We start from the raw sequence: 13,103 nt of genomic DNA on the forward strand, positions 1-13,103 counted from the left end.
AGTGCGCACGTGATATGTGTTTTAGGCATCTCTGCCTCCCTATCTCTCTTTCTCTCTCTCCGGTTCAATATATGCAATCACCGCAATTGGAAACAGTTCCTGAGCGATAGAGCTGGCATTCTCTGATATGTTCTGGCGGCTTGTTTCCATACGAATAATTAGTTGGTGCGACATGGCTTATTATCATATAGGAAAATATCCAGCAAGAGCCAGTCCGTGCACAATCATAATTGGCTTCTAGTCTTTATCTATATAGCCCTCAGAATCTTGGAGAAATATTGATGGAGCACCTATATTTACTGCGAGTGCAGAATATGTGAATATAGAAAATTAAAATACACGTCACAGTCGCATGCAAAGCATCACTTTATCACTGTCTTTGTACCAATGACGTTGCTTTTCTCTGTTTTATTTTCCTGCTCACACTTATATCATAAATTTGTATGCTACATGATTCGCACATGTAATATTTTGTTTACTGCATATAAGATGCGTCCTGCCTAGCCTCCACAAGATCCCGTCGTGCCGCCTCAATTTCAGGCGCCATGAAACTTGCAATAATGGGAGTTCTGACAGACGAGGAGGCCAATCGGAACCTATCCAATTAAACCAAACCCACTATTCAACTTCATAGGGGGGGGGGGGGGGGGGGTGCGCAGAATCAAGTTATTAACTCGGAGTCCCGACTTCTGTGTGTTTCATAATCATTTTGTGGCCCGGGCACGTGAAATCCCAAAATTATGTTCATTATCTTTCAATTCAAACTAATGGTTATCTCAGAAGACAAAAGTCTTGCTACTTCACATACATCTTACGAAAACCGTGTAAAGCGAACACTGCACCGAAGCACAGCGTTGGAGATGGCTCGATGAACGCCAGTCTTCGTTGAAGGCAGAAATCGCCATTGCGCAAAATCTTTCGACAGAGGTAACACCTTTGCTGAAACTGTCGACAGAGCGAAACGGCATGAAATACACAAGAAAGATACACGGACCGTTTCACGCTGTCAGTGGTTTTAGTGTGCATTACCAACGTGCCTAACGTACCATCCTTTTGTAACACCTTTGTCGAAGAGACGCCGCTGCCTGTTTCAGAAGGAAAAATGACAAGCACTAGAGTCACAGCGAACAAATTCGTTCCAGTCTGCAATTTTTATCTTTGAAAAAATTACAATGTCACACCTAAAGAGAAATTTCCGCTTCACCATAGTTGCGGTGTGTCACTTTACGCAAGTTGATCGTATTATGCTGTATGGACGAAATAAGCATTATAAATATGGTAAAATGAAATTATCTTCTTCAGAATGAACGCGGTTCATATTAAGCACAATCTCTTAATTATTTTTTTATCATTCAAGTAACCCTCAATTCCTTCAACTTCACCCTTTAATTCATACGATATGAAAAGCTGGTCCTAGAGTTTTGCTATTGCATTATTTCTTCTCCATGATGCATAAATACGTACTAGCCGAAATATAAAAACGTTTATCCAAAAACTGAGCATCATGCAGTTGCCAAACAATATAGTTGAGGTATCAGTTCAAGATAATTCTATGGTGCAAGGCTGGCGTTTTGTACTTTATCATGAAAGTCAGCGGCGCCTTGATTTGTAGAGTTATACTAAGGAGAAAAAGTACAAGAATGTTGTTTGTAAACTTCAACCACACAAGCACATTGTATTTGAACATTTGAGACGAGAAGTATTTTTTTGCCAGAGATCGTATTGGCCTCGTTGCTAAATGCCGACTGGAGGAATGCCGAAGTATTACTTTCCTGACAAAACTAGGCAGCATTCCGCATCCTACGCGAGTATAGGCATTTAGAGAAATTAGCTTCGTTCTATGATCTGTGCTTTGTCATATAAAGGAGTATTCTCCTTTGCCGTCTTTTCCTGCCTTGCCGTCAGTAACCTGCATACAAAATTTGAGTTCTTCTGTGTTGTACAAAAAGCGGGAGCTTGTTTATCCCAAAGAAATAATTGCTACGCAGTGGAGTAGATGCACCCAAAAAGTGAGGCGAAAGACATTTTTGCTGCCTGCTGACGGCCTTCACGTTTTAGAATCTATACTTCGGTCACCTGCGGCATCGCCGCCATTTTAATAAATCTTTGAGTGGATCAGGAATAATGACCACATTGTTTTGCGACCCGCAGCCCTCCCGATATACCACAGAATAGTATTTCATTCAAATTATTACACGCATCTTTACGCGCCAAGAACACGATTTACTTATGAGGCTCGGCGTGGTGGGGAATTGCGGATTAATTTCGACCATCTCGGGTTCTTTCCGTGAACCCTATCTACGGTACCTGGGATGTTTTCGAATTGCACCCCGTGTGAAAATGGCCGCCGGGGCCGTGATTTGAACCCGCGGCCTCGTGCTTAGCAGCGCAACGCCTTAGCCGCTGAGCCACCACGGAGAGTGCAGAATACTATTTTGTAGGGGGGGGGGGGGCAGAGTAAAAGTAGTAATTGTCACAGTTGCTAGAATCTTGCTAACCGAAGCATCATGGCAGTGAAAACTCAGCTGCCCAAGTTATTTTTAGAACAAAGCTCTTTTTCTTTTTTAGCCTACCAGCTCGTGGACTCACCTGAGTCGGTCAGTCGGTCGCTTGTCACGTTTTCCTTGAGGAGATTCAATCTCAGTCTTAAAAACGAAAAAGAAAGGAAAAATCACTTCCGGCGGCTAGATTTGAACCTCTGACCACCTGCGCAGCCACCCACTGCCGTAACCATTACGACACAGACAATACTTAACTTCGTATTTATTGCAATAAATGAAATTATGCATGTACAGGAACTCTTTACAATATTCAGAGCACATGATGATCCTCACCAATAACAGGTCAACGATAAGTACATACTAAGAAAATATTTTAAAAGTAACACCTTCAATGAAAAGGAAAACTTGACAGAAGTTAAACAAATAATCAGAAGTGCATATCGATCCAGCTGAAATAATTTTGATCGCATATAATCATTTGAGAGAAATATCTTCTTGACGAGATTATTCCTTCTGTATTTCGGTGGTATGTGCGAACTTTCCATAGGCTATTCAGACGTATCACTAAAAACATATCGAGTGGCATGTCATCACACGGAACCAGACATCGAATGCTATGATAATTAACACCGAAGTCTTCCTGCAAATTTCTGTGAAGGGCATTCCAGAATAATATGCAGTCTTTAGAGTCAATCGTTTCAGGCATGATACAAAGGCGACGGTTAATTGATGAAACGAACATACCCTTTTTCTGAAGGCAAGCTCTAACTCGCAAGGTTTCAGTGTGTAATTAAAAAATTCGTAAATGGTGAAAGTGGCATTTCTTGCACTTTTAGAAGTACATCATGTCCAGGTAATCTGGTTTATATTGATCGATAAAACTTCGACGGGAGCAACACTGATAATAAATCATTCAAAATTTTTTTTCCTGACAGCACGAACAAATGTGCTGCAAAAACAGTCATAAAAGCAGCTAAAAATAAACCTTACGCATGAATCCCCGTAAACAAGGCCTACAATGGAAATTCTAAGACATCACAAATTTTGGCCGGACATCAACCAGGTCAACCTGCATGAAGGTGCGTAATATAGGAAAGAAGAGAAAGCGGGAGACAAATTGTCATACATACAGATGTACCAACTATAACCATGCAGCAGTGACTAGTAAAAAAATGTTACGTGTCTCACAGGTTCAGAACTGGAAGACTATGTAAATGTTCAAAAGAAAGATGTGAAAATGTTGAATGCAAAGCTTTGCGCCGTTAAGAACCTGAAAGTTCCACAAAAGTGTGGTTGCCAAAAATGTGTTGCATGCTTGTGCAATTCCAGATATTGAAGGACCAGGCCGACAAAGGTATTTGTGCAGCCCCCAAAGGCTGGAACGGTGCTCTCTCCAGTGTTGTGAGCTTAACTTGCAGGCAAGCAGTGGGGCACTGATACATTCAGGTGGAACACAAGACTATTCAGTGCCAGCATAATTATGGTGTAATGCCCTACGAACCACACCATAGCCTGGAGCTCTTAGAGGTATTCACTTGCGCACCAGACGAGTACCACACTGCTCTATGATATAAAGTGATTTATTGATTCAGGGATTGTCCTTGCAAATAAGGCGATATTATTCCTTCTGTATTTCGGTGGTATGTGCGAGCTTTCCATAGGCTATTCAGACGTATCACTAAAAACCTATCGAGTGGCATGTCATCACACGGAACCAGACATCGAATGCTATGATAATTGACATCGAAGTCTTCCTGCAAATTTCTGTGAAGGCGTGTGCTAACACATTTACCTCATCACCTGGAATATTAAAACCACAAATATTCTGCAACTAAAACTGCTCAGGGTGGCTCTAAGTGTAGACGAAGAGTAGCGGGGACATAATGCATCTGTGTTTACCGGAAGAACAAATTGAGAGCGAAGCGAGTCGTACAATGAGCAGAAAATGTAACGTCATTAAGCACTGTGAAACTAACATTGCCATGTTCTAGAGGAGAAAATAATAAGTAATGCCGGACCTAATAAAACGCATTCGCGAGGTAAACATGAAGCATAGCAATCTGCTAAGAAGTGAAAGAGTACTCAAGAACCGTACGAGCGACATGTAGGTTCATTTGTGTGGAGCGGCCTTTTATACCAGATGTTTGATGAGGACCACTGAGAACTGGCATCACAAACAGCAAGCGATTTGACACTTCTGTAAACATTTCTCAGATGTAACCGGTTCATACCCCTCACAGAATGTAGTTTTTCTCCGTCACCAGCTTACAGGTGCTGCCTGCTTATTGGTATATTATTGTGTCCATTTTCTTGGGCACCGTGGCTTAACGCAGTGTGCGATTGGTATGCGCTTGTTACTCTCTCCCTTGATGGATTTTTGTATGTTTTCTTTAGGGACACGGGAAAACACCTTACGCTGAGTTAAAGAAAGTGAACGTATAGATGACACAAAGTGCTCATAATTGCCGTTGAACCCCTCACACGAAGATCCTCATACGGGATACGTGCTTTTACGTGCTCAAAGCCACTCTTATTTGGCGGGGCACCGAGGTATTGAAAACGTGACCCTGATGCCTCGACCAAACGTTCACGACTGGACATGCCGTGCTATACACCATCGGCTCTGGTACCATAGGGTCTGGCTATGTGCTGCACCTCCACCTTGCATTTTTATGTGTGTCTCCTGCAAAAAGTTGTAGATACAAAGTGTCTTCAAGCTTCGTCTGTCTCTTCTTTCGTGCACCGGAAGCCTCCAGCGAACTTATCACCGCTATACTTAGCTGCAGTACCCTTAACTGGCGCAGACGGTGTCTGGCGGTACGTCTCAGATACCGAAGTGGACAAGTCATGTGCCTCCACCCTCCAGGGGATGAAGGAAAAACTTCGATAACTACTGATGGATTGGCTAGGAATAATGTGCGCGTGTTGACTATGACGATTATTTCCAGACAGTTGTACGCTCCCACAAGGCATGACCGGTCAAGGTGCATGTCCGCGTGCCGATTTCGATTATTTCTATACTACGGCAAATGCCATCGACGGGGGATATTGGCCAAGGAGTGGGCGGTTTATATCGTGCCACTAACTGGCGCTTTGCCATGATCGCGCACGTTGACGATGATTATAATTTTCTACCATGACAGTTACACACAACGCCGGATCGGCAGAGGATAATGTCCGCATATTGATTACGATGATTATTTCTACACCATACTACATACCCACAAAGCAGGATCAGTCAAGAAGTTTGTCAACGCGTCGATTACGATGATGATTTCCAGACTATGGAACAAATAATTGGCGAAGGAGCATGTCCTCGTGTTTATTATGATAATAAATTCCATGCAGTGGCGCATGTCCACACCAGGGTATTGCTAAGAAGCCAGTGGTTCATTTCGTGCCAATAACTTGCGCTTTAAGATGTTCACCGCGCGTTGATGATGATTATGCTTTCCTACTGCAGCGCATTACGGATGATTCACCAAGAAGTGTGTGCAGATGTTGATTGTGATGATGATTTCAATACAATGGCACATATCCAAGACGGGGCATTGCTCAAGAAGTGAGTGGTTAATTTCGGGCCATTAATTAGCGCTTTGAGACAATCACCATGCGTTGATGATGATTATAATTTTCTATTGCTGCGCAGGCCGGAGGATTGGCCAATAAAGTGAGTCCACGTGTTGATTGTGATGGTGGTTTCCATATTTAGCCATTTAGCCACGAAAACATTTGCTGCTGCTTACTGTTCAGTCTTTTGCGAAGACTACTGTTGAGCAGCCAATAATATGAATATAACTTTCAGCGCAGAGCCTAATACTTTGCATTGTATTGCTTTTTCAGAAGTTTTTGTTACTTCAACATTATTGTTGGGCTACCTGTAAATTGATTTAGTATTCTTGAGTTCAATTTTATCGGTGTTTTGCAGGCTGCACTAGTATTGAGTTTAGCAGAAAAATAATTCGCCGGCGATCATGAAACTCCTTAATGCGAATTTCAAGTGCAGCTCTTTAGCTATTTGGAACTGGCGATGTGTTATGGCAAGGAATTTGATTCTGAAGGACAAGATGCTCTCGGCAGCGGCGCTGAGCCTCTGCTCGGGCATATCGCTTAGCAGCAATGGTATACGAAGCATTTCCACCTCTTCAGAGGTGGAAATAATTCTTCAGAAAGAATGCATGAACATGAGAAGGCGTGACTCTCGCGGAGCGCATTCTTTCGCGGCGGTGGCACCGCAGGTGAACTAGGGCCTGCGCTGTGGGTCCGATGCCCACGCAAGCGTTGTGTTTCCGTTCTCGCCGCATGCCTGGTCGTGCTGCACTCGGCTTTCTTCCTCACTCTTTTCACCATACCCTCCTCCGCTTTCTGCCTCCTGGTTGCGCTGCACACTTCTCTCCACTTTCCTCCTCGCGCCTTTCATTTCCCCATAGGCGCTCCGCGAGTAGTCCAAGAAGCGAATCCAATCAAATTGGTAATACTTCTTGAATAGTTTTCGAATAGTTCTCGAATAATGAACACCCATTTTCACAATTATTATAAAACGAGGTTCATGACCCAGTATTCCTAAAATTAGTAATTTGAGAGTACGTTATGAAATATTGTTTATTAAAAGCACAGATGGAGAATTAGCGCCAAACAAGTACTTTCTTCGCAGGCACAGGGCTCTTCGGACAGTGCGAATGATCGCTGTACAGACTGTAAAGTGAGGCTGCTTGAGTGACGTAGCGTGCTGCACTACTGCATGTTACCATCTTTTTGTCAGCACTTTACCTGCGAGGGTGAAAATTTACCATTATTTTGCGCTAATGTTGTCTTTATGTGGGCGCAGTTGACGTTTTGAGATATTCGAAAAGTATTCGAAAGATATTCGCATTTGCGAGTAATGAACTTTATGAACTTACGAGCTTTATCTCGTTTTTCAGTTCTGTGTATGCTGCTCGTGTTGACACTCAAAACACTGTGGCGCGATCCACCCAAGTGGTGGGTGAGCCCATGGACGATATCGTGATCGACCAGCGAGGAATAGAGGCAGCTCTCAGAACATTGAATCCGTCTAAAGCAACTGGGCCTGACGCTTTGTCACCAGCACTGCTTTCTTTGTGCCCACGGGAGGTGTCCAAATATCTGTGTGTAATCTTTACTAAATCTTTACTAGAAATATCTTTACCAGATGACTGGAAGCTTGCCAATGTCGTCCCTGTGCATAAAGGTGGACCGCGAAGCAGTGTTTTGAATTACCGCCTATCTCGCTTACTAGCGTTTCATGTAAGATACTTGAACATGTGCTTTACAGTCATATTATGAGCCACATGAACGCGCACTCTTTGCTCAGCCCCCAGCAGCATGGATTTCGCAGTGGATTTTCCTGTACAACACAGTTGCTTGAGCTGACCAATGATTTAGCAGGAGCTTTGGACAAGGGTTTTTCTGTTGATTGTTTGTTTCTAAATTTTAAGAAGGCGTTCGATGTTGTCCCTCACTCTTTACTTATAGAAAAATTAGAAATATATGATATAAACAGTACGGTTGTTAACTGGATAAAACAATACTTAAATTTAAGAAAACAAAAAGTTGTGCTTAATGGCAAAACATCCCGTGAAGTTGATGTGTCCTCTGGAGTGCCCCAAGGATCAGTCATAGGACCACTTTTATTTCTTATCTATATAAATGATATTTGCTCCGGTATTTCATCGCAAATCAGGCTATTTGCCGATGATTGTGTTTTGTACAGGACTATTCGTACTACCCATGACTGCAATAATTTACAAAATGACCTCTACAAGGTAAATGAGTGGTGCAACAAGTGGCATATGCACATTAACATGAAAAAAAACCGTTCATATGCGTTTCTCGAGGAAAAGAACCCCTCATGACTTCTGTTACTCTTTAAATTCAACCATGATAATATCGGTTCAGGAGCACAAACATCTCGGCGTTTATTTCACACCTGTTCTTTCTTGGAGCCGTCACATTGATCATATCACAAGTAAAGCATGCCGCATTCTAGGTTTCCTGCGCAGAAATGCAAAAAAGTTGCCACTGGAGACAAAGGTATCATTGTACAAATCAAACGTCCGATCTGTTCTGGATTATGCCTGTGCTGTGTGGGATCCGTGGACTGCACGTGACGTCAACAGTTTAGAAACAATTCAAAGCATAGCCGTTCGTTTTGTTTATTCAAACTACACTAGGAATTTCAGTGTTTCAAGAGCAAAAGAAAGCCTCAGTTGGGAGCCACTTCAGCAACGCAGGAAATATCTCAGACTGAAACTCTTTCATAACATATTCCACTCTCGAACAGGTATAAATCCGGGGAAACATTTTTCCAAGCCTGATTACGTTTCTGAACGGCTGGACCATGAAAATAAGGTTAAAGAAATAGCCTGCAAAACTGAAGCGTTTAAAATGTCATTTTTCCCCAGAACCATAAGCCAATGGAACAAGCTACCATCCGATATCGCAATGATTTTATCAAATGATGTACTTTCAAACTGTATACGCCCACTGAAGTAAGTGTTTTTGTGTGTATGTGCGAGTATGACAGCATTCCGGGTATATGTTATGTATTGCCTGCTTTATTTATTGGTTCTTTGTTTCCTTTTCCCCCCCCGCTGTAATGCCTACGGGCGCTGTGGGTATTGTGATAAATAAATAAAAAGAAGTTTGCAGGAAAAAAAAACATTCGATTCGGAGTCCTACTGTAATAGGACAATATTCCATTTCTTATTCGAAAGTGCTGAATGTTCGCACACCCTTGCATGGTTCACATATTTGCGTTACATATAGGCATTCTATTACACGTACGCGAAGGTATGCTGCATGTGAGACCGAAAAATATTAGTCATGTTACTGTTCATTCGTACATTTGCATCGTTATAAGCAGAGTATAACACCACCTTCTAGCTGTATATTATATGATGGTTCATTCTCGTTTTCCAGCATACTCAGCCGTAAGTATTTGCTTGTATGCTCCTTCTCTTTGTGTTCCGTCTTTCCGCACAGTTTATGCGATGTATCGAAAATGTCTTGCTCAGACGCGTCCACCAAATTTGGGTAATTTTTCTGTCACGATCGTTTTTACAGCATACGCGAGATCGTAGATATGCTGCTGACAGGTTGAAAGGTTGTTCCGCTGACAGCACTGTGTGGCTTCGTTGTGATAAGCCCCAACAAAATACAGGTGCCTGTACAAAGTTGCCGCTTACAGCAGGTCAGCATATTACAAAGAAACCCACCTCGAACTTGCAGATATTCAAACGAAACGCATGTAGGTGCCCCCTGGCGTCTTGTTTTATAGCAAGCGTATAGCAGATCTACGCTTACATGTCTGCGACTATTACTTTTCTGTTTATATGAACCGCACCGAGCTCCCTATATGGTTGTTGGTGCTGAAAGCTCCAACTGGGAGTGGGGGACACAGTAGAGCTAGATCAAAGAACACTTGTGCACACGTTACAGAAGAGGTGGAAGCATAGATTTAAACTATACGCTGAGGAAAGGTGACCAAGCGAATTGGCTCTAACCTTTCTCGGCCGGGCGATGATTCAGGGCGTGCTGGGCATATTTTATTGCAAGTGAAACAAGTAACACCCGCACCTATTATTTGTTTAGCATTTTGGGGCAGATGTAGCAGCTTCTCTAAAAAGCATCACATAGTTAAAGACGACTGCAATTGCTCAACATACTTACTCGACCTCCCAAGTTTTGAAAATTTTGTCGTGGAAAGCAGCCATCAGATCTGTTCACTTAGTTTAGTTCGCATCCAGGCATGCGCACCAATTGCTTATTAGAAACAATGCCTCTAACACCAATATTTATCGCCGCGCATCTGGGATAGAGCACCAGTATACACAGAATACGCTTTCCTGAAGCGAGCATGTTCACTGGGTGGACTGAAGTAAGCTTTCGCCCTTATTGCAATGAAAATTACCATGATAAATATTTTGTACAATCCTGAAAGCAATGTTCCCATAATTCTTCATTTCCTTAACGTGTGGATTCTAATGAATTAGTAAGATGTTGACATTCTTTAAGCTCTCTGGTACATCTGAAGTCTAGAATTATTGCAAATAAAGGGGCGCAAGCTTATCGAGCACAATACCCTTTCCATCTTTCAGTATCCCTCGTCTGCTGCCGTTTCTCCATGCCACATGTCTTGAAAAGCACTTCGAACCTCATCGTGCGTTTTACATGGAGCTTGGGTATCCTGTTCTTCACTACTTTCAATCAAGGTTGCGTGAGAGCTCTAGGTAAGGTACAGTTCAGAACAACATTCCTGTGCTATGTTTACTGTAGCATCTTAATTGCTAGTGGCTTTACCATACTTAAGGTTCACTGAAGGAGCTTGCTCTTTCCTTTGCCTCATTTACTATTCACTGGTTGCATGCAGTCCCATGTATCCACCAGATATGTTGAAAACTGAGCTAGCCTTTAAATGCACTGTAGCTAAATGGTACTCGAACATCGGGTAATTCTGCTGTTGCAGCCTGTTCTTTAGGTTGATAAAATGCTAATTCATTAGTAACTTTTAGTTCATTGTTAAGCTGAACGATGCCCCCACACAACCAGTTATCTGGCCTTAAATAATGTTCCACCGGTAATACCGCGGTAATGAATACCGCGGTACCGCGGTGTTCATGCGGTAATACCGCATGAATACTTATACCACGCTTTTAATGAAGCAGCTACCAATAGGGACCCTTATCAATGAAAATCATACTATAACTGCTTGTGTATTCTTTTTCGCCCAGAGCGCTTTTTTTCTTCTTTTTCATATGATGCCTTATACAAAACAAAAATCCTTTATAATTACGTATCAGGTGAGCTGCTCGAACCGCTTGGAAATTGCAAACAGACTAAAGCTCAATAGTAATAATATTAGGAATATTAGGGCGCAGTATTAATTCCGATGTTGCTACTGATGATAATAGACACAGACCTGAACGAGGGACTGCGCATGTGCGAAGTAGCCTTAAACTCCTAAGAGTTGAGGCGAGGGGAATGCAAGCGAGTACGTAGCATATTTCCCGCATGAGAAAAACATTGAATACTGCAAATTCGCTCGCGTTTAAGGGTCACTTTGGGTGGTTGACTCGTTGTTGACAAGTTGTTGAGTGTCGTTGACTCGTAACGCACGTTGAAAGAATCCTCGATGCGCGTGGTTATCTGGCGAGGCTCCCTGTTCAGAAGGCTGCTGCGCTGGCTGCGCCGTTGGTGCACAACTGCCGATTGTACTACGTAGGCTAGCCGCGAAAGCTGTGATGCCACGTATGGCGCTGCGCGACACCGAGTCATGTGCTGGCAATTAGAAAGTCGCCACAATGCGAACACTCGGGCTATGGCGACGTGGTGCCTGCCCGAGGCGCCGTCGCGCTCTGCGATCACGTTCCGCTCGAGGTGTCGCCACGCGTTTGCTTGGAGCGGCGTCGTGACAGCCATTCAGCCATTACCACAGGACCGTGCAGTGGATCGAAACTCTCGCGTCCAACACCTGCCCTTTTTCTATTAACTGCGGTGACAGAGCACCGATTCCATGCATCCATCTTTTACGGCAGTGCACTTGACTGTTTCGTCACGCGAGCCTGCCCACAGAAGCCGCCAGCACATTGGAGTGTCAGGCAGCTGTGAAAGCAGAGAGGAAGTTTGATGGCGCGGAGGGAGATATTGTGACGTCTTCAGAGAGTCCATGGGAAATGTTTGATTCCGGCTGCTTCTTCGACCGCAAACTAGGAGCTTAAATTTAAACGTTAGTAGTTCGTGGCCTACCACTCAATCGTCCGCAAGCTTCTTTGATTTCGCACAAATTGACGTGCAAGACGCCTTGTAGTGTATACGGGAAAATGAAGCGTGACATTGCTGCTTGACGATACTGCAGATGGAGCTGAAAAAATCAGTTTGGTAACTCTGGGGACAGTCATTGCACTCTTTCACTATATTGAATCGTTTTAAGGGTCTTTCTTCATTTATACTGTTTAAAATCAGCAATTTTGTTGCGGTAAATAAACATTGTTTTGCAAATATGATTTTACGCGCTAGCGCAACTGTCCAGATCTTCAAATCGGCTGCGTCTGTCTGAAGCCGCGAAGCCAGCAAACGGGGTAGGCACCTGGAGGGGAACAAAATCGCGTGCCGGGGATAGTACGAAGGAGTGCTAGCACACGGCAAAGTAACGTCCCCTAGAGGAAAGTGTAGGTAGCGTTCAGCGAAGACGGGGCGGACAAACAAGGCGAAGCATATAGCGGAGGACGAAGGTGGCGGAGGCGTGCCGGGTTGACCTTCTCTGGCAGTTGCTGCAGCTACTGTTTGCGATGCAGACTTACTGGGATAACAAAGTCCTCGCGCTACGTGCGCTGTGTGCGCGGTTGAAAGCGTTACGCTGGCGATGGCGACTCAATCTTGCGTGCACAAGGGTTGAAGCGCGCCGTATTTCGTAGCGCACATGAAACCGCGGGAGGGGAGGGTGGCGAGTCGTTGTACACTTCGGCCGCGCGCGGTCGCACGGGTTTAACCTTGAACGCGATCTGCTTTGGGGGCGCAATTTAGGTGGGCCGACGACTTGTAGCCTTCTGTGCACAGTGTTCTCACCTTTCAATTTGCGTTTAA

This window comes from Dermacentor albipictus, chromosome 1, assembly GCF_038994185.2.
Source record: "Dermacentor albipictus isolate Rhodes 1998 colony chromosome 1, USDA_Dalb.pri_finalv2, whole genome shotgun sequence".
Lineage (NCBI taxonomy): Eukaryota > Metazoa > Arthropoda > Arachnida > Ixodida > Ixodidae > Dermacentor > Dermacentor albipictus.